Here is a 21,956-nt window from a genome sequence, read left to right as displayed (position 1 = left end):
TAATTAGTAGATGTGAAAAACATTACCATTGAAATCTACCTGATGACTTTATATCCATGCTCAGATGCCTAGAAGCTCAGAAAGTAACCAACTGTGACTAGTAATAATCAGATATTTAGAGATTAGAAATGCATGTGCAAACATCCAATGTCAATTGCATTGAAAAAGAATTTTTCTGTATGAAACTGTGTATTTTAATAATGAAATGGAGATCTTTTTTAAAGTTTAAAATCTCATTTAATTTCATATCTTACAGGTTTATACTGAGTACAATATTGTATAACTGTATTAATTCACCTGTAAACCTAAAAATTTACAGCCAATTTTGAAAGAGATGCATCTTAGCTCTGGAAATTGTTATTGAATATATCAGTGCTGATGTAATGAAATGCTTCTTCTAATTATATGGTTATTAAATAAATAATTTTTAAAAATCTCACCGTATTTTAATAAGGACTATGATAACATTTTATTGAATTTTTGCAATTTTTATACAATATAATTTGATGGTATTTAGAGTCCCTCACCTATCCTCACCTTCCCCTTATTTTCCCCACCCAATTTAGTGTACTCTCTTATAGATGTATTATATATATATGTATATATATTTTATAAGGTGGCCTATAGAATCTAATTTGTGCCTCGAAATATTCTTCAATGTGGGTCCATCTACCAGAGCCTGGTTAACCTACCAAGGGTCTCATGCTTGAAAGAGATTATCTCTGCCTCTCCCAGCAGCCATCTGTTGCCACAATTTCCTTGGGTAGGATTGGAGTTTCTTACCCATATTTTCAAGTGTATGCTGGGATTTTGTCTGGTTTGAGCTTGCATGGGATTTGCGTGTGCTGTAACCATTGCTGTGAGTTTGTATGAGTAACTGACCTGCTATCTGGAAAACTCTCTTACTTTGTGGTTATCCATCACCTCTGGCTCTTTCAAGCTTTTCACTCCCTCTTCCACAATGATCCCTGAGCCTTGGAAGTTTTGTTTTACTTTGTTTCGGAATACTTTTTGAGCCTATATAGCTGGTTGTCTCATGGGAAAGAGAACACCAGAATAGGTTAAGCTTTCTTGCTATAGTAAGCTCAAATTGTGTCAGATAGATTTGTTCATCTGCCACAGAGTATTGCTTGCAAGGAGGCAGGAGTTTGATATAGATATCCTATTTAGGGATAAGTGCCCTGCAACCTCTTGTTCTCTGCACATTGGCCAATTGTGGGTTTCTGTGTTAATCACCACCTGTTGCATAAGGCAAGTTCTCTGGTGAGAGTTGTGAGATGCATCGATCTATGGATATAGCAAGTCATTAAGAGTCAGTTTAATATGATAATTATTTAATAGATAACTTTTATTAGGTTCTCCCCTATGTCCTGTTACCTCAGGTCCCTGAGCCCTGTATCAATGTTGAAGGATGGGCTCCATCGTAGGATGTGGACCTTAGATCCACCCCCCCAAAAAGTGAGAGAGAATGGTTGGTTACTCCCATAATATTTGTGCCATGGGCATATCTTGACAGGCCAGATGTTATTGTTCACAGCTGGGTAAAATTGATGACTACGTTTTTCCTTCCAGTAGCATGCATAGCACCTTCCAGCACTATGAACACCAGCCAGTGTAGATAAGGCTCTGAATCCAGCACCAGCTTGATAAAGAACCACAAGGAGAGGGGTCTTCCTGGGAAGGACAGAGAGACACTTCCTGGCAGGGACCATGAAAGGGGAAAACGAAAGCATTAAACTAAGAGGGATTAAATGGAGGAAGGGGACGAAGCTAGGGCAGGGCCGAGGAGAGAGTATGGGAAGGGATAAGTAAAACTAAAGGCCTTTAGAAAATTCCATATAGAAACCTACCATTATAGAAGCCTCTCAAAGTATATACATATGTAACGTAAAAAGAGATTAAAAGGAGTTATCCTGTAACAGGGGACATTGCCCTTTCTAGACATCATAGGCTAATGAAAATTTTAAAGGTCAGTGCCAGAAATGAACTCCCTCTCTAGAAGCAGTTGACCAGGGGTTCCATAGACCCTTAAACAATACTGGCCATTGCCCTGCTATTGGTTACCCACCAGAACTAAATGGTAAAACCCTACACTGAGGGCACTACATACATGGGCTGTAGAACAAACAAGGAGAAATCAAGCTGGTGCTGACTTCGAGACTATAATATTTTTAAAAATATTTCATTTATTTTCATTTTATGTGTGTGTTTTGTCTGTGTATATATATGTGCACCACGTGTCTGCAGTGTCTGTGAAGGCCTAAATAAAGCATCTGATTCCCTGGAACTGGAGTTGTGGATGGATGTTAGCACCCATCATATGGGTGGGTGCTGGGAACTAAATCCAGGTCCTCTGCAAGAGAAACCAGTGCTCTTGACTCCTGAGTCATCTCTCTAGCACCATATTACCTTTCTAGGACCCAGAATATTTAATTTCCAAAGTGCATCTGATCTTAAGGGATTTAGGTGAAAAATCATGGACCTGTATTATTTAAGAATTTAATACCAATCTCACAGCTGTACACTGGAGGAAGTCTATGGGAAGCATTGATTACCTGCTTTATAAGCAAACTGCAACTTCTACTTGTACAAAATGGGAAAATACATGGAGGGGGGAGGTTCATGACTGGAAATATTATGTACTTATTAGTAAAAATGCTACAGACAAACAATTCAATGAAACATTAAAATAATTTATGACCAAGTAGAATTCAATCTATAATGTTGAGATAATTTGTTATATAAAAACCCATTATTATAATACATCATATTAATTCATCTAAGGAAAGATTGTACAATTATATTTTGAGCAACATAATCTTTGAAGAAATGTTATTGTTTCTTCTAGGGAAATGTTCTTAGATTTTTTTATCCAATATTTCATTTTTATGTTTAGCCTGCTGGGGGTTTATTTTAGTATACATTAATTATACAAAGTAATGGGTCTCACTATGACATTTCTATACATGAATATAATGTACTTTATGTATATTCACCCTTTCTATTACTGTTTCTTGTCTCCTTTCCACCCTTCAGAGTTCCACGTCTCCAATAGCCCTCCTTTATCTTTCATGCTCTTTTCTTCCACACTAATCTCTACAAATGAGAAAAGACACAGTATTTTACCTTCTGAGCCTGGCTTATTTTGCTTAACATGATGCTCTCTAGTCCCTCTATTTTCCTGTAAATGACACAGTGTCATTCCTTTTAATGGTTGAATAAAGCATCACGGGTCACATATATAATGTATGTATAATTTCTTTATCCGTTCATCTGTTGATTCTCAACTAGGATGATTCCATAACTTGCTATTGTAAATCCTGCTACAATAACCATGAATGTGACAGTGTCTGTACTGTAAGCTGATTTTTATTCATTTGGATACATGCCCAGAAGTGTATAGCTGGGTCATACACAAGTTCTATTTTTAATTTTTTGAAGAACCTCCATAGTGATCCCCATAATGATTGGCCTAATTTACATTTTGAAATCAGTTTTGAAGTCAGTTCCTATAAATTACATTTTTCTGCAAGACTGTCCATTTTATCCAGCTTCTTAAATGTCTATTTATAAACTAAACAAAGTAGTACCTTAAAACTTTAAATTTTCTTTTTCTATGTTCCTTCCCATAATCATTTTGGTGGGTTTTTTTTCTGAGTTTGTCCTTTTACAATTTCATACATGTATAATGTGCATTCTGATCACAGTAACCCTCCAATCTCTTACCCATCCTTATCCTCCCCATCCCTACAAGTCTTTTTCTAGTGCATAGGACTAAAGAATCATTTGTTGAATGGGTAGATGAATATTTCCTTAACTTTTCCTGTTTTAGAATTCATCTTCAAAAAAAAAAGTTGTTCAGAGGGAGGGAGACACAGTGGAAATATTAAGGATCGAGTGGCAGTTATCTGCCAGAAACTTGAAATCTTCTGGGTTGATGTGAGTCAGCATCAGCCCAAGTGTAAAAGAAAAATAGCAAGGTGGACAGTGCTGTGTATCAGTGTTTAGTACTCCCCTACTTCAGTTCCCTGGCTCTGAAGGCACCACTACTCTCATGTTACTACTCTGGATCTAATAGCAAAGAGACTGCCTTAGTTCTTTTTGCCTTTCTGCAATAAAAATTCTGGCCATTTCAATTGACCCCAATTGAATATTGGTTTTGCTAAAGCAATTTTCAATGACTATCAATTCAATTTCTCCATATATAGGCCCAAATGGGAGCCTTCTGTTCTAAAGAAAGCTTCCAAATAGCTCCCACAGCTCTGTACCCAAGTTTACTTTGGAAACACATGGAATTTTTTGGCATCCAAAAAATTCAATCATGAGCTACCTTTTCCTTATTTCAACTGAAAAATGAGAGAAGTCTATTAGCTGATCTAGATTTGTGTCAGATCTGGAGTTCTGCTCTACTCTCTTTTTTTCTCTTCTCTTCTCTTCTCTTCTTTCTATTCCATTCTATGGTATTCTATGCTATCCTATTCTTTAGCTTTAAATAACCCAGATCACCAGAGGAAAATTAGTAGGGACAAGCAAGAGAAATATTGAACACATAACAAATCCTCAAATGGTAAGATGGTGAGAGGAATAAAATGGGCTCCAACTTACAAAGCTACAATGAATAAGTGATGTCACAATGGAAATAAGACTGAATCTAGTACCAGACCTAACTTGCTTCTTTGATAGTGAGAAAAATCTCTCAAGATCATTGGTCTCTGTATATCTGCACAATCATAGTATTAGTAATAGAAAGAGTTATAAAAATTTTTTAAATATAGATGTACCCTACACAATGTATATATAATATCATTTACTCATGATGAGAGCATGCTTCATAATGTTAGAGAAATTTGGGGGAACTTATACATAAACTTAATGTTTTCATGCTCTTCGCTATTAGTTATATACCTTAAATTTTACCTCCATTATTAATACATTTGGATAATGCTTAAGTTAATAGCAAACATCAAAATCAATTATGAACTATGAAAGCATATATGTACCTCTAATGACACTTAGGAGAATGTAAACTGGAATTTATAACCAATTTATTTAAAATTCAAGAGGCATATATTTTCCCAGTTTTGTTTTGTTTTGAACGAATAGTATGAAATTTAAAGGTAAAATTCAGCTGTTTCAGACTAAAGGGAAGTTTTAAAATAAGCATCTTTGGAGGTAACTTACCGCCCCCCATACACACACACAGACACACACACACACACACACACACACACACACGCACGCACGCACACACACACACACACACACACACACACTGATAACATTGATTTCAGGGTAGAGCAGCTGCTCCCAAATCTCCTGATTGCTTCTTGTCCAAGAAGTCACAGGAAGAAGTCACAGGAGACTGACTTTCATGTTTAATTTTAATGAAGATCTTAAATTGGAGGACACTATTATTCTTACTGCTTTGCAATAAAAGACATTGATTTTAAACACATTTTGTAAATATAAGAGGTTAATTTCACCATTATGATGACAGTTCACTTGTTTGAGCACTTGTAAGATGCCAAGCCCAGTTCTAAGTTCTGCCTACTTGTTGCTTCATGTGCACTTGAAACCTTATAGCAAAGCTGTGAGGTGACCTCCATGATTAACCTATGTCTCATTTGATAAGTCAGAGTCATTAAGCATCTTAATTAAGTTACAGAAATAGGAAGAAGCAAGGCAGGATTAGGACACTCAGTGCCCAATATTTGGAATCCTCTTTGTTCCTCTCCCCACCTCATCATTTGAAGATTTATTATGGCATTAACATAGGCAATTGTTTTTTTTTTTTTAATGTCCATGCCATTTGTTTCTAAGCAAGTAACTTTTTTCCATTTTATGAAAGTTCTACTTTGGTACTTAGAGATGTTCAATGAATATACCTTATCAGATGACACTAAAAGTGTTAAGAAGGCATGGTGGTGGGACTGGAGGCTGCTACTAGGACCGATAGGTCCTATCATCTTCACATTCAAACTCCATACTGCTATTGACTTGCTTTCTTCCCTCATCCCATTTTCTTTCCCTTGAGTCACAGAATCCTACAAAGGAGAATCCTTCGAAATAATCACCCCTAAGCCTTATATCTCATAAAAGAGGAAATTGAGATCCAGGGAGGAGAAAGGTTGTGGCCAAGTTTGCAAAGTCCACCAAAGTCTGGCCCAAGACTCACATGCTAGGCATCTCACTAAAGCCTCAGTCACAGCTCTGCTGCTTCCTCTTCGTTTCTAAAATCCTACAGGATTGATTCCTTCCATGAGACTCAAATTGATCTCCTCTTCGTTTCTAAAATCCTACAAGACCGATTCCTACCATGAGACTCAAACTGATCTAAATTCTCTGAAGCGATATGTGCAATTGATATATTCGAAACTGATGTGCCCAGTGAACCAAAACAAAATCTTTTCACACTTAAAATTTGTCTTTCAAACATGTGGTATACTTCCGTATTGAATAATAATAATGCCACCTGATGGCATGGCCTTTTTCACTTCTTCAAAAAGCTTCCATATTTATTCAGGTCATTTTATTCAAGAAACTGTAGGATTTGTTTTTAATTACTGACAGACTCCCTCAGGCTAGTATCTATTGCAAATATGTATCTAGTTATTAGTGAGTGATTTGTGCTTCTGGTTTTTGTGGTAAGTGGGGAGGCATGGAGCTGAGTTGCATCAAAATGCTGCTCAGTGACAGGAAATAGACCCAGTGGAAACATGACCCTTGGGTAATTTACACTAACAGAAAGTGGAATCACCAGCACAGCTAGAGCCTTTTGTCCTACATTAATTGCCAACCGCTGATTGACCTGTATCTCCTTGTTTTCCTTTCTTCTCCCCACATGGAGCCTGAAGCATGGTGGGGCTCTGAAATTTTCGCATTTCAGTTTCACTTTGGATGGCATGAAACAGCAGGCAGCTGATTAGTTTCAAGAGCTTTAGGTTAGAACACACTAGGCTTGAGTGTCTAGAGTCCTATGCGAAGAAGGGAAGGTTTCTATCAAGTTGGCTCCCATGGAGACATCCCTGCTGACCTGAAGTCTCCACTGTGAGTTCACATTAAAGTACAGTGCTGATGGTAAACTAGGACGGAGGCTGTGTAGGAAAGCTTCTTGGTACCACTGACTCTGCGGTCCAGTTGAAAAAATATTTCATACCATATACTTATATGTGAAATAGTCTTCAGCACTTCACTTACAAGAAGTCCTATTGTCACCTCCAGGTTGCCACATCCCAGGGATGCAAGGATTCAGGGGCATTGTTGAGAATCTTATTACTAGGAGAAGGCTTATTGTTCCCCAGAGCTAACACAAGAATCGACGAATTCTTTGGAAATGACATTTTTATTACTGCAGATTAAACTGGGCTTCCAAGATAGTCCCAAATTGTCACCCAGGATTACCTATTCTCTACATAGCTTATCCATCAGTCACCTCAAAAATTACCTTACAGTATGAGCACAATATCACTGTGGGGTGATGAAAAGCTTGCATATGTTCATTCAACACTTGGCATCTACTCACTTGAGTAAGGTTTTGAGTTTCAGAAATGATCAAGAGTGAGGGGGCATATCCAGTGCTGCCTTCCTGATCTGGCCTCCCCTCCCATTCTATGGGCTATAGCAGGTTCAGAGACTCGAAGTCATCTGAGATGTCATGAAGACATCTCAGTTCCTTTATACTTTCCCTTCCACCAAACCCCTTGTCTGGGGCCTATAAGATGGGAAGCAGGAGAAAACATTATTTTCACATGAACCTAATGCAATGGATATAGTCTAAAAAACTAGAACTAGATTTATTTTAAAGACAGGATCTCTTGAGTTTCTGATTCTCCTGCCTCCCCTCCTGAGTTCTGGTATTAGTGATATGCCACCATTCTTGGTTCTGGAGATGAGCACAGTATTCAGGATTGAAGCTGGGACCTCATACTTGGGAGACAAGCTTCCGACCAACTGAGCTATATCACCAGCCCCTAGACTAGCATTTTAACAATTAGTGTTCTCTTCTCTCCTTCCTTGCTCATAAGTGCGAAATTTGAACCTGGGGTAGGGTCGAGTTAGGAAGTAAATAAAGAAATGTAAATGGCAGTACAATGATAGGCAGCATGCATTTCTGAGAAAGAAAATGAAAACACAGTGCTCATCTTCATTTTGAACACTTACAATCCACAGCACGTCTGTGGCCGCAGATGTGAGAGTGTTCCTCCTTCTTTCATGCCCGTGCCAGGGCATGCACTTTCTTACCTTTCTTTAACAGCTGGTGGGTGTCATCCAGTAAAACCGCAGTCTATGAGTAATTGCCACTCACCCCCATAAAGAGAGGGAGAGAGAGGTTCCCCAGGGGTCAGTGAACTGGAAAAGCACAGTTTGCAGTCAAGCCAGGCTAGATGAGTTTGGTAAAGTTAATGAGTAAACTCAATTTTCTTATCCTTAGAACAGATAGCTAAGCCAGAGTTGTGTACTGAAAGATTTTTGTTGATGACTGTGATGGTTTGTTTTATTTTATGGGTTTTTGTTTTTTGTTTTTGCTTTTGTGTATATTTGATTGCTTTGTGTGGGGACTCAGGGTTGTATGAAATATAGCAGGCTTCATGGCATACAGGGTATTCACTCCAATGAGATTCCATTCCATGTGAACTTAGATTATGTGAATTTAAAATAGGATTATATAAAAATATGAATAAAGTTTTAATGCATGCATAGAACATGAAATACAACAGATTCTGTTTTACATTTATTCCCCTGGGGAGCATTGCCTTGAATTATGCAAGTTTTAAATTATGCAATGTCGTCAGAAGCTCATCCCTTGCAAACCAATGAGACCGAGCATCTCCAAACAGCTAAATGAGTGTTAAGATTTGCATCATGTGTCTTATTCAATCATTCGCTCACCCCATGGGACTGGAATCCTCGGGCCACTACCTCAGTATGAAGAATCTGAGACTCCAAAAAGTTAAGTGATGTTTCCGAAATGCATTGGGTGTTGAGCTAGGATTCAAATACAAGCTGGCCAAGCCCCAAGGATGCTTCTATACCCCAACATGTGCCTACACTGGCTACATAAATATCTGGGAAAATTTAGCTTGCTCTTTTGTTCTTTTCTTCATTTTTTTTCCTTTTTCTAACAGTGGGCAGCAGTTAGCTACTGACCCCCACTTCTCATTTCTGACCTAACTAGAGAACCAATTTTTGTCATTTGTATCATTTGTTTTGTCTCTGAAGGTGCTGCCACAGGAAGCAGGCTATGCCAATATGCTTATTGGCTTAAAATGTAATGAAATATGACAGATACTAGCACAGGGAAGATGTTCCTGGGTCCTCTTTCCTCCCTTCCATGAGCCACAACTCTGTCCCCAGATGCTTATATTTGCAAAAAAAAATGAGGGAACATTTCTGCAGAGTAGAGCTATGATACATCTAACAGTGACTATTATCTGGTGTTTCTTGTCTATTTGGTGGTGGTAGGCAGTTTTGTGCTTCTGGTACCTCTCTTTCCTCCGCCCAAGCCACATAGATATATAGCTTTCTTGACCTGCTTTGAACAGTTTCTTGACACTGCAATATAGAGAAACCTATTCATCTTTATAAATAATATCAGCTAACTAAGTTTGTGCAGCGCCCAATGCCCAACAAACTAATGGATTTCCTAACGTTTTTCAGGATCTTCTGTAACTGGTTGATTCATACAGATACCAGGCTGGGAGGCACTGCCACCCAATGGTTATTTATGTACATAACACTTTCATAAGAGTTGTGTTTTTAAACTACTTTGTCTAGAATCCAAGAACATCAGATATGAAGAGGAAATAGGTGAGAGTTGGGATACTGGACTAGGCCAGACAGGCAATGCTATTCCTCTCCCCCTTTGCCAAGGAAATCTGATTTTTTCTAGGCATTAAACAGCAGGTGTGCGCTCCTTAATTGGACAATAAAAATGGCAGCTTGGCCCTGAAATGACCTAGACAAAATTGTACACCATGAGTCTTTGGCAGCACAATTAATTTGATTATCTATATTTTTGATAATATAATGAATGAGTATAGATAAGAGACAAAACAGAAAAGCAAAGCCAGAATTTTCATTTCCGTGTCTGTTGACTTCTAGCATTGTAAGATTTTGCTATGCATTTAATAAACTTCATAGAACTCAATAAGAGACTAGTTATTAGAACTACCAAAGACTTCTTTCTGTTCCTTATAATGGAAGCACACTTCAGGCTATGCTGGCCAATGGGTATCCTTCATTTCAACAAGAATTAATCAAGGTTAATTTCAAATGTTTCCCTTCTAAATTAAATAAAATTAAATTATACTGTATAGAGCACAAAAGCTTCCATTCTGCTGTGGCAATGATTTGTACTTTTTTGAGCACAAATTGATAATCATTAAACATACACTCAGGCAGGAAAATGTGAGAGATCACTGTTGTTAAAGAAACAAAAAACAGGGCTGAGGAGAAGGCCCAGTGGGTAAGAGCACTTGCTGTGAAAGCAAGAGGATCTGAGCTGAAATTCCTAGCACCCATGTAAAAGACAGGCTTGGATGTACATGTCTGTAATTCCAATGTTGGAAGTCAGAGATAGGCAGATACTGGGATCTTGCTGACCAGCCAGTCATCCTAGCCGAAATATCGAGCTTCAGGTTCAGTGACAGACCGTGTCTCAAGAGTAAGGCAGAAAGTGATAGACAACCCTAACTTGTTCCTTTGGCCTCCACATGTGTGTCAATGGGCATGTTACACTCCCACAGGGGTGTGCATACACACCTCTTACCCCCACATATGAAAGAAAAGAAGGAGGGAGAGAGAGAGAGAGAGAGAGAGAGAGAGAGAGAGAGAGAGAGAGGAATATAGCTAGGGAAATCAAGATTGTCCTATGAATTGCATTTTATATCTTTCCTACAAAAACAATACTTGGTTGACCATACTCACTTGTGAAATTCCTCCAAATGGGAAACTTTTCTCTGTACATCTTTATAAACAGTGCTTTACATTGGCTTCTGGAAGAATGTCACAGCTCTCTGGAGTCAGCCTAGTGGCTAGCAATGTACTTTAATTGGCACAATGTCCCATGGGAATGCTTGCCCAAGGAATGAGAGAGTAGTCCTTGTAAAATGATGATCCATTCTTCTGTCCTGGGGATAAATATAGGATGGACTATGCCTCAGCTCATAAACAACTGCCTTCATGTCTTAGGAAATGCTGTCATGTCTGAACACAGAAAACAAATTGGAGGGCTGAAGTAAAGAAACTCAGGATTTGGTTTTCTACTTTGAAAACGGAATTCAGTGTGTATTCAATAAAAACCCTGGCTGTAGAAAACATTCTCAAGTTTTCAAAAATGTCCAGAGTATTAAAAATACTTCAATAAAACAGCTCTAAAGAACGACCATATGATGATAAAAACAACCATGGAATTACAACAGATAAATGCTTAGCTATCATCATGAAAACCTAAACCGCCTGATCGGCTCTCTTTTCCAGCAGATAAATTCGTAAACGATACGAGTAGTAAGGCTATGAAAATAATAAAACTTCTTTTCCTTAGAGAAACCAAATGAGGAGTAATATGAACACCATTAGCTCTCAGCTGTAAAAATACACTAGCTAAATTTTCCTCCCATTTAGTTGTCTTTTTATTTTGTGGTAGCTTACTCTTCATATAAAATAGTGATTGTGAAAGTGATTTGAATTTATGTACATCTTGGACAATTTGTTAATTAAAAGAAATTTATAAGGCATTTACTAAATGCAGAAAGATGTGTCCTCTGTGGCTAAGATGATAGAAAATGTATTGAATTTTTTGGTCATACAAATATTCTATACTTCATTTGGGTGGATAAAACACATATAAATGAATACTAAATTGGATCATCTAACTGTAGATGCCTTATAAACTCTAAAGATGAGTGAGATTACTGTGGGAAGAGAAAGTGTCATACTGAAGATAGAATTTGATAAGTCTTCTTTAAGGAATTATCTGGAAATAAACAGGTGGAAGAAAATGTAGAGAAACTTTACACAATGGGAAAAGAGTTTGGGCCAGGGTTTCCCAAGCTTATAACAGTATTCACATTTGGCACTAAGTAATTCTTTGTCATGGAGAACTGTCCTGTGATATGTTGACTATTTAGCAACCTCGTTGGCTTGTACCTCTAGAACTACCTGCTTCATCTTTATATATTCCTGAATGTCCTTGGGAATAACATCACACCTAAATAGGATTCACTAGACTAGACATAAATATCAGGATGTTGGGAGAATTTTTTTTCTTTCCTGAGCTTGGGGTTTTTCCAACCTCAGAATTAGTGACATTTGGGCTAAATAATTTGTGGTTGATGAAGTCCTTGACATTATAACATGTCTAGCGACATCCCTGACCTATGCTAATAGCACCGCTCTGTGGTTGTGTCAAGAAACAATATCTGTACACATTACCAAATTTCCCCTAATGTGAAAAATCACTCCCCCAACTTGGGATCCACTGGTATAAACAATGAGTCATAGCAGGAATGGAGTTGGCTTCCTTGGGGATAAGTAGGATTGCTTAAACAAGGTGCAGAGTTTGTGTTAGGAAAGAGTGGGATGAAGTTGAATTATAAGGACAGACAGATGCGGTGCAGGATCTTGAATATCAAAGCTTGCAATAGGCAATCATAGTGATTCCTAAGCACATGTGTTTCCAATTGAACTTGGTGTTTGGAACTTCATCTCACAGAAGCAAAAGGACAAAGTGCCACTAGAAGGAACTGAATGCAGAGGGACCTGTTATGACAATAGCCAGGTCTATGTGTTAATAGCTGGAATTGTGCTGACATCTTTGGAATGAAGAGTAAAGAGTAAATACAAGTTGCAGACAGAAATGTGGAGCCTGTCCAATGGACTAAGTGTTAGAAGTGAGGGTAAGGAAAGAAGTGATGAAACCAGAGTTGCTTGTGAAAAGAATCTAGTGAAATGAATGGAGGAAGGAACATCTAATTAAACTGATTAAGTAAATACTAACTGTAGGCATCTTAGAACTTAGCACAGGTACACAGGAGATGTCAGGGCTGGGAATGGATTAGGGAGCTTTGGAAACACAAAGCCCTGATATTTGTGGATTAATACTATAAACTATAAATGATCCTTTCATGTTCTACTCTAAACTGGAGGAAGTTACCCTAGGTCTTTTGGAGATCCTGGCCTCTTCCGTTTTATAGTACTGCCATCTTGAATGACTGACACCAACTGTAGCTGTAGAAGGGTTAAATACTAAAGAAGATTTTACAGGCTCTCAAATAGCATGCACAATTTTTGCCACATTCTATTGTGTATTGAAGTGGACTGGAAAATCCAGTTTACTGGCACAGGAAATGAGATTCACAGGAACTTGGCAAATCTCTGCTATAGGACAAACAGACACAGACATACATCACCGGCACCACCACCACCACCATTTCTAACACCCCCAAATACACAGAAATAAGAAATATACACAAGTGGATGAATTAAGGATATGAAATTGAAGGATGGAAATTGAAGCAGAAAGAATTCAAGGGACACAAGAAATGGAAGAAGAGGTCCCATAGAGGATTCACAGACATGAGTAGAGAATCCAAAAGAGAACCAGCCCTGTGTAGCAGTTGAAAGTGTCAAGAGAAGGAGAGATAGTCCCATAAGGAAGGAAAGTACTGGGTTTGCTAACACATTTGCTTTTGTAGAACCGTAGGAAAGTTATGAAAACACTTATGTGCCCATACCTTATTTGGTCATTTGACCAAATGGTCATTTGAAAATGACCATTCAGAAACCATCTTTATGAGGTCTCTCAAACTTCAAATCCATCTGCCTGCCTTTCAATTTCTTCTCTGCTGGACTACACCTATCTTCCTGTATCACTCCCACGCCCCCAGAGTGTACTGTACCACAAATCCACTGGGTACACCCACCATTCACTCTCTTATCTCCATAGCTCTGCCTTTACAGCTTCTACTGTTCAAAGTCCTGCTTTTTTTCGAGGCTCAAATCAGTTGCCTCATCATGGAGGAATACAGCTTTTCCTGATTTCTCTGGTAACAATCTCTTGGTATTTCACCAGGAGATTGGAACTTACCACTTCCTATCAGTTACACATCCATGTGATTGTTCACCTTGATGGAGTATCTGTTTGTTAACCAATGAAACAAACCAGACAATATTACAGCCCACATTAGGTGCTGGAAAACATTTGCTGTAAAGGACTGTATCGTGTTTTAGGCTCTGTTGGCCGTTTAATTTATGTCACAACAACTCAGCTGCACCATTGTAGTATAAACAGCGGTAAGCAGTGTGAAACTAAGCAAGTATGGCTGTGTTCCAATAAATACTTGGAAGACATTTAATGGGCCAAATCTGATGATCTTTAGGCCATTATTTACTGCTTCCTGATCTATGTGATGATACAAAGTGTGAATAAGGTCCCTAGACGTATAAGATGAGAAGTCTAGGGAAGAATTAACAAGCATTTTAGTCATCTTTTATCTTTTGTTTTCCTTTTCACAGCACCTACTATAGTGCCTTCCACATACTAGTAAGCCAGAAACCTCTGTTATTCTTGTTCATTTCTTAGTTAAATAGTGTTCTTTGAAATGTTTTGCTTTTTAATTTTATTTTATTTACTCTCTCTCTCTCTCTCTCTCTCTCTCTCTCTCTCTCTCTCTCTCTCCCCCTCCCCGGGATATGTCTACCATGCATACATGTGGAGGTTAAAGGACAGCTTTCTGGAATTGGCTCCCTCTTTCCACCATAGATGCAGGGTACAAACTCAGGTTGTGGAGTTACACAGTAAACACTTTTACCTGCTAAGCCATCTCTCCAGTTTAATTAAGTATTCCTTGATAATTTTTAAAAATTTATTATTTTTTATTTTATGTGTATGAGTGTATTTTCTGCATGTATGTACGTACACCTGTGCTATGCAATGCCCCAGAACTGGAGTTACAGATGGTTGTTAGCCTCCATGTGGATGCTGAGAACTGAACCTGAGTCCTCTGGAAGAGCAGCCAGTGCTCTTTAACTACTGAGCCATCTTTCTAGCCTGGAAGCTCAATTAAATGTTCTTAAAAAGAGACTTGTCATGGTGGCAGATATGCCCATAATCCCAGCTATCTGGAGGCTGGGGGATGATTGTGAGTGCCAGGCTACCCTGGCCTATATAGGAAGACCCTGTCTCGAAAAACTAAAACCTAAAAATATTTTTTAAAACACAAAAATGCCTGAAAAGAAACCAAGTCAGTGAATCATAGCAGTATTTCCAGAGAGTAATTGTCATTGAAAAACTATCTTGTAAGTTTCTAGTGAAGTAGTTCAAGAAGGGATCATGTAAGCCCAAGACTCATAAAAAGAATGTGACAGGAAAAGATGTAAGCTAAGAACATCTAAGGATTAGCAGCCAAAGGGAGAGAATCTGACTTTAGAGTGGGATAAAAGCAAAAAAAACAAAAAGGAATTTCGGTCCTGAGAGACCAACACCAAGGGACGTCGCATTGTACGTAAGAGACATCTCCCGATGCCCTCTAAGTCCATGTGAATAATGCATTTAATGTCAGCACTTCAGTGCTGGAAAAGTGTTCGTGATTTGAAGGAAACTCAGAGACCAACCAAAATGATTAAGAGACTGAAAGGATTCATTTATGAGTAGCTATAAAAGAAACCCAAAACGTGCTGAGCCTGCAGATGACCAGAAGATGGGGAAAAGGTTTAGAAATGACTGAATGCTGTAAATATCAGGAATGGAAGGAATGACGGTCAGTTATACTGGGATTCGCTCTGGGTATGAATATATCTCAGGCATTGACAAATTCTTCTCATTATGAGGTCTTAAAACATTTACAGGCTATCTGAATAATATATAACTGGGAATACTGTGATTAGTAATGTTCTATTATCATAGAATAGGACTTCTCCAGATGAGCAAGTACAAGACAAATTATTGCTTGCTAAGGAAAAGCATTCAGGAATTCCAAGTAGACTGAGAGAATTAGAAACTCACTATACTCTATTCTTGGAAGCATCAAGCTTATGAAATTGTGCATAATAGTATATAGTTTCGTTATTTTAAATATATTTTATTAATTCTTTGAGAGTTTCACTTAGTGTATTTTGATCCTACTCACTCCTCCTCTCCAATCTTATCCCAGATCCACCACTACCTCCATACCCATGCAAATTCATGTGCTTTTTAATTATTTTATTTTTTATTTACATATATAACATTGAGAATTTCATACATGTATATAAGGTGTTTTGATCAATTACATGCCCACTCACTCCCCTCCAACTCCTCCCATATCTCCCCATCACCTTTTTCTGATAACTTCATGTACTCTTTCTTCTTTTATTTATTTATTTATTTTATAGGGCTTTTGGCTACTCTAACATTCCCCCCTCAGAAGAGGTAACCCTAAAATCTGTTAAGGATTATATACAAGCTCCCTAAATATTTTCAATATTTTTTGCCTTTGGAACAGAGTATGTTGCTAAGAGGCACAAGGACATTTTAACTTTTAGCCAAGAAACTGGCTACTTTTCTTTGGGGTCTTTTTACCCTAACTGCCTAGCCAAGTCCTACCTCCTATTCTTATCACACCATCCTCTGAAGAGGTTCCCCAAGTTGCCAATAGGGAATCAGGACACAGACTGCTCTGGCTTCTTCCATGCTGAACAGGGACACGGGGTGAGGCAATTGGAGTACCCCTCCAGTGGGACTATCCCAAATTGCATAACTTACTGGAGGGGAAAAGAATGTCCTTGAATCATGACTAGGAGAAGTAAAGGCAAGAGTAATTAGCATTATAAGTTCTAGACAGGGAACTAGAAAAAAGTCAGAACATGGGAATTTTCAAATGTTCATATGAAAGTCCATTGGAATTTCTTGACAAAGGCTTCCAAAAGCATCCCTCTGTTGGGTTCCTCCTCATTTTTCTTTTGTCTTCCAAGGCTGGGCTCTAGAGTGATGGATTCAGGATTTGCTTTCAGGTATTTTGATAGCTGTTGGAGTGGTTAGAATCAGTGTCAGTTCCCTCCCAAAGGCTTCAAGATAACTGAGGGGTGCTGAGATGTATGTATGATCTGAGGGTATGCACACTGGAAGCCTTTTACCCAGCATGGGTCATACCTTCTCTTCATAGCCTTCCCCAGATTGTATACTTTAGCCCTCCCCAAATCCAGGAGGCCATGTGTGATTAGGGTCAAATTACATACAGTTGGCTGGAAAGAGTGGCTGGATACCCCAATGAGGGTCGAATGACTGCTTGGCCATCTTTTAATGAATGAGCACAACTGTCAACAAGCCCAATTGTGATGATGTTTAGCGGTCAGGCTCAGCTTGAAGTTGTGATGATGGTAGTTATTTCATACAGAAAGGACTGCTGTAGAGCATCATCTTATTAAAAGGACCTGGAATTTAAAAGGATTTGGTACTAGGATTCACATATGAGGGAGAACATATATCGTTTGTTTTTCTGAGTCTGTGTTATGTCACTTAGTATAACAGTTTCTAGATCCATCCACTTCCCTGCAAATTTCATGATTTCATCTTTCTTTACTGCTGAATAGAACTCCATTCTGTAAATATACCACATTTTTGTTAACCACTCATCAGATGAGGGACACTTAGGTTGCTTCCATCTCTTAGCTATTGTGAAAAGAGCAGCAACATGGTTGTACAAGTGTCTCTACAATAGGAAGAGTCCTTTGGGGATATGCCAAGAAGTGGTAGGTTCATTTTTAGGTTTGTAAGAGTTCTCCCCCCTCTTTTCCATAGAGGTTGCACGAGTTTGCAATCCCATCAGCAGTGAATGAGCATTCCCCTTTCTCCACATCCTCGCCAGCATTTGGTATCATTTGTGCTCTTGATCCTAGCCAGTCTGATTTAGGTGAGGTGATACCTTAGGGTGGTTTAGTTTGCATTTCTCTAATTACTAATGATGTTGAACAGTTTTTGAGATGTTTCTTAGCCATCTTTATTTCCTCCTTTGAGAACTCTCTATTTAGATCTTTAGCCCATCTTTTCATTGGTCATTTGGTTTCTCAATTCTTTGTTTTTTGAGTTTTTTATATATTCTGGATGTTAAACCTCTGTCAGACATGTCACTGACGAAGATTTTTTTCCCATTCTCTTCACTTTTTTGATTGTTTCTTTTGCTGTACAGAAACCTTTTAGTTTAATGAGGTCCCATTTGTTGATTGCTGACCTTAATTCCTGAGCAACTTCTGTCTGATTTAGAAAATCCTTTCCTACACTTATATCTTGTAAGTTACTGCCAATATTTTCTTCTAATAGTTTCAGGGTTTCCAGTTTCACACTGAGGTCTTTGATCCATTTGGAGTTGGCTTTGTGCAAGGTGAAAGATAAGGATCTAGTTCCATATTTCAACAGCTGAAGATCCAGTTTTGCTAGCACCATTTGTTGAAGATGCTGTCTTTCCTCCATTTTGTGTTCTTGGCATCAGTCAAATATCAGGTGGCTGAAATTGAGTGTACTCAGGTTTGGAGCTTCAGTGATGCTCCATTGATCTAGATGTCTGTTTTTGTGCCAGTACCATGCTGTTTTTATCACTATACCTCTGCAGTATACTTTGAGATCCGGTATAGTAATCCCCACTGCATTGCTTTTTATGCTCAGGGTTGCTTTGTCCATCGGGTGTCTCTTGTGCCTCCATATGAATTTGAGGATAGGTTTTTCAAATTCTTTGAATTATGTCATGGGGATTTTGGTTGGGATTGCACTGAATCTATATATTGCTTTTAAGTAATATTTTAAAAAAATTATTTTATTTTAGGTGCATGAAATGTATTGCCTGCATGTATGTAAGTGCACCAATATTGTGCAATACCCACAGAGGGCAGAAAAGGCCACTGGATCCCTTGGAACTGAAGCTACAGACAGTTATTAGCTGCCATGTGGGTGCTGGGAAGCAAATACAGGCCCTCTGCAAGAGCAATTCATGCTCTTAACTGCCAAGACATCTCTCCAGCCAGATACATCTTTAAAATATCCTATAGAGATCTTTGGTGTCTTCTGTCAGATTTATTCCAAGATATTTTAATTTTTTTGCAGCAATTGTGAATGGGAGCATTTCCCTATATTCTTTCTCCAAATGCTTATTGGTATATAGAAAGCCTAATGATTTTTGTAGATTGATTTTATAACCTGCCACAATAACTCTCCTAGAACTGTTCAACACTTTCAGTATAGTGGCAGGTTATAAAATCAATCTCCAATCATACAGTGTTAGGTCATTTGTTTGGGCTCTTTCTAATTTTTTTTTTTTTTAGTGTAGGCACTTGGAGCTATAAACTTCCCTCTTAGGACTACTTTTAATGTGTCCCAGAGGTTGTGTTGTGTTGTAGTGTCCTTTTTGCTGAATTCCAGGAATCCTTTCATTTCTTTCATAATTTCTCCTTTCACCCACCCATTGTTTAGGAGTGTGTTGTTCAGTCGTCACGAGTTCATGTAGTGCCTACGGCTTTGTTGAGTGTTGATTTTGAGCTTTATTGCATTGTGGTCTGATAGAATGCATGGGACTATTTCAATTTTTTTGTATTTGTTGAGGTTTGTTTTGTGGCCCAGTATGTGGTCAATTTTTGAAAAACTTCCATGGGGTGCTGAGTAGGAAGTGTATTCTTTGGTGCTTGGGTGGAATATTCAAAAGATGTCTGTTAGGTCCATTTGATGTATGGTATCATTGGTATCATTTAATTCAGACGTCTCTCTGTTTATTCTTTGTCCAGTTGACCTTTCTAATGGAGAAAGTGGGGTATTGAAGTCCCCTACTATTACTGAGTTGGTGTTAATCTGTGTCTTAAAGTCCTGTAGTGTTGTTGTTTTATTAATTATTTATTTAATAACCACATGATTAGAAGAAGCATTTCATTACAGCATTAACATATTCGATAACAATTTCTAGAGGAAAGATACATCTCTTTCAAAAGTGACTATAAAATTTTAGGTTCAAAGTTAAATTAATACAGTTATGCAATATTGAACTCAGTATAAACCCTATAAGACATAAAATTGAATGAGGTCTTAAACTTTAAAAAAGATCTCTGAGCCGGGCGTGGTGGCACGCTCCTGTAGTCCCAGCACTTGGGAGGCAGAGGCAAGCAGATCTCTGTGAGTTCAAGGCCAGCCTGGTCTACATAGTGAGTTCCAGGACAGCTGGAGCTACAGGGAGACCCTGTTCAAAAAGACCAAAAAAAAAATCTCCATTTCATTTTAAAATATACTGTTTCATACAGAAAAATTCATTTTTAATGCTACTAACACTTAGATGTTTGCACATGCGTCTCTAATCTCTATATATCTGACTATTACTAGTCACAGTCGATTACTTTCTGAGATCCTTGGCACCTGAGCATGAATATAAATAAAGTCATCAGGTAGATTTCAATGGTAATATTTTTTACCGCTACTAATTAACATGAAGCAAATTTTTATGCTTCTTCCTCAAATATAACTCATTTTTTTATTCGTTGATTATTTTTATTTTTTGAAGAAGCATTTCATTACAGCTTTAACATACTGGGTAACAATTTCCAGAGCAAAGATACATCTCTTTCAAAAGTGGCTATAAAATTTTTAGGTTCACAGTTGAATTCATACAGTTATACAATATTGAACTCAGTATAAACCCTGTAAGACATAAAATTGAATGAGTACTGAATCTTTAAAAAAGATGTTCATTTCATTTTAAAATATACTGTTTTTTACAGAACGACTCATTGTTTTTGCTAATAACAGATGTCGGTGTATGCGTCTCTAATTTCTATGTATCTGATTATTACTAGTCATGGTCGGTTGCACTCGGATCCTTGGCAACTGTGTGTGGATATAAAGTCATGGGGTAGATTTCAATGGTAATGTTTATCACTTCTACTACTTAACATGACATAAATTTTTATGCTTCCACCTCGAATATAACTCATTTTTTAAATTTGTTGATTTTTTTGTGTGTATATCACACAGAATATCCCAATCTTATCCATCTATACACCCACTTCCCAGATGGCACCCTCCCATATCCTCCTCCCACTATAGCCCTTTTACTCTGTCTTCCCTGCTATTGTCTGCCATGGTGTCGGCACCCCCTACCGTTCCCCAGTACTTGTCCATCTGGTGAATTTAGTCATCCTACCCTGATGGAGATCTGAATCCACACTCTCAGGCTGTCTGCTAGGATCTCACCGTTAGCCTACCAAAGCCAGATCTGCCCTGGGACCTTGGGAGGGGCCTCACAAAATCCAATGTAGGTGGATGTGTGTGGCACAATTAGGGGAGGCTCACCACCACGTGGAAGCAGGATTGGGGTCTCTCAGACAGTCCTTTGCATTCTCAGGCCCTCTGCTGGAGGGAGGGCAGAGGCAGGCCAGAACTCAGGACTCTCTGGAGGTCTGCTGAGATCAGAGCCACTACGCTGATGGAGGTCTGAACCCACCCTCTCGGGCTGTCTGCTAGGATCTCAGCCTTAGGCTATCAAAGTCTATGTGCTTTTTTTTTTTTTTTCAAACCCACTGTGTCCAGTTTGTGTAGTTCAAATACTCTAGTGCATGAAATCTGCCCTGAAGCATGGTCAACCTACCAGGGGTCACACTCACAAAGAAAACTGACTCTTCCTTTCCCAGCAGCTGTCAAATGCCAATAGCTCCTCAGCCAGAGCAGTGGGCCCATCCTTCACTCCTGCACCCACCCTTCCATGCTAAGATTTTGTCTGACTTGACCTTCTGCAGGTCTTGTGCATGCCTTCACAGTCGCTGGGAATTCAGCTCTACAACTGTTCTGCTGTGTAGAAAATGCATTTCCCTGTTCAATCATTTATTCATTCAATCAATCATTCATCCATTTAGCCATTCATCCCGCATAATTTGTTCTTGCCCAGTGCTTTTCAAGTCCTTTGCTTGTAAAAAAGAGTAATACTGTTGAGGGTCATTCCTCTAAAAACAAC

General features: G+C 38.4%; 1 protein-coding gene and 1 non-coding gene across 2 annotated transcripts in view; one reads left to right on the top strand and one right to left on the bottom strand.

Annotated features, from left to right (window-relative positions):
* Glra2 (glycine receptor alpha 2) overlaps positions 1–21,956 on the top strand; it is a 231,617-nt gene that overhangs the window by 158,061 nt on the left and 51,600 nt on the right. The window lies entirely within an intron of this gene.
* Positions 1,007–1,132, bottom strand: LOC115071668. Its single transcript, XR_003850772.1, has one exon. It is a non-coding gene; the product is annotated as a small nucleolar RNA SNORA28 (small nucleolar RNA).

The sequence above is a fragment of the Nannospalax galili genome, unplaced genomic scaffold (genome assembly GCF_000622305.1).
Source record: "Nannospalax galili isolate Female #2095 unplaced genomic scaffold, S.galili_v1.0 scaffold521, whole genome shotgun sequence".
Classification (NCBI taxonomy): Eukaryota; Metazoa; Chordata; class Mammalia; order Rodentia; family Spalacidae; genus Nannospalax; species Nannospalax galili.
The sequence above is the reverse complement of the archived record's forward strand: the minus strand, read 5'-3'. Positions and strand labels throughout refer to the sequence as shown.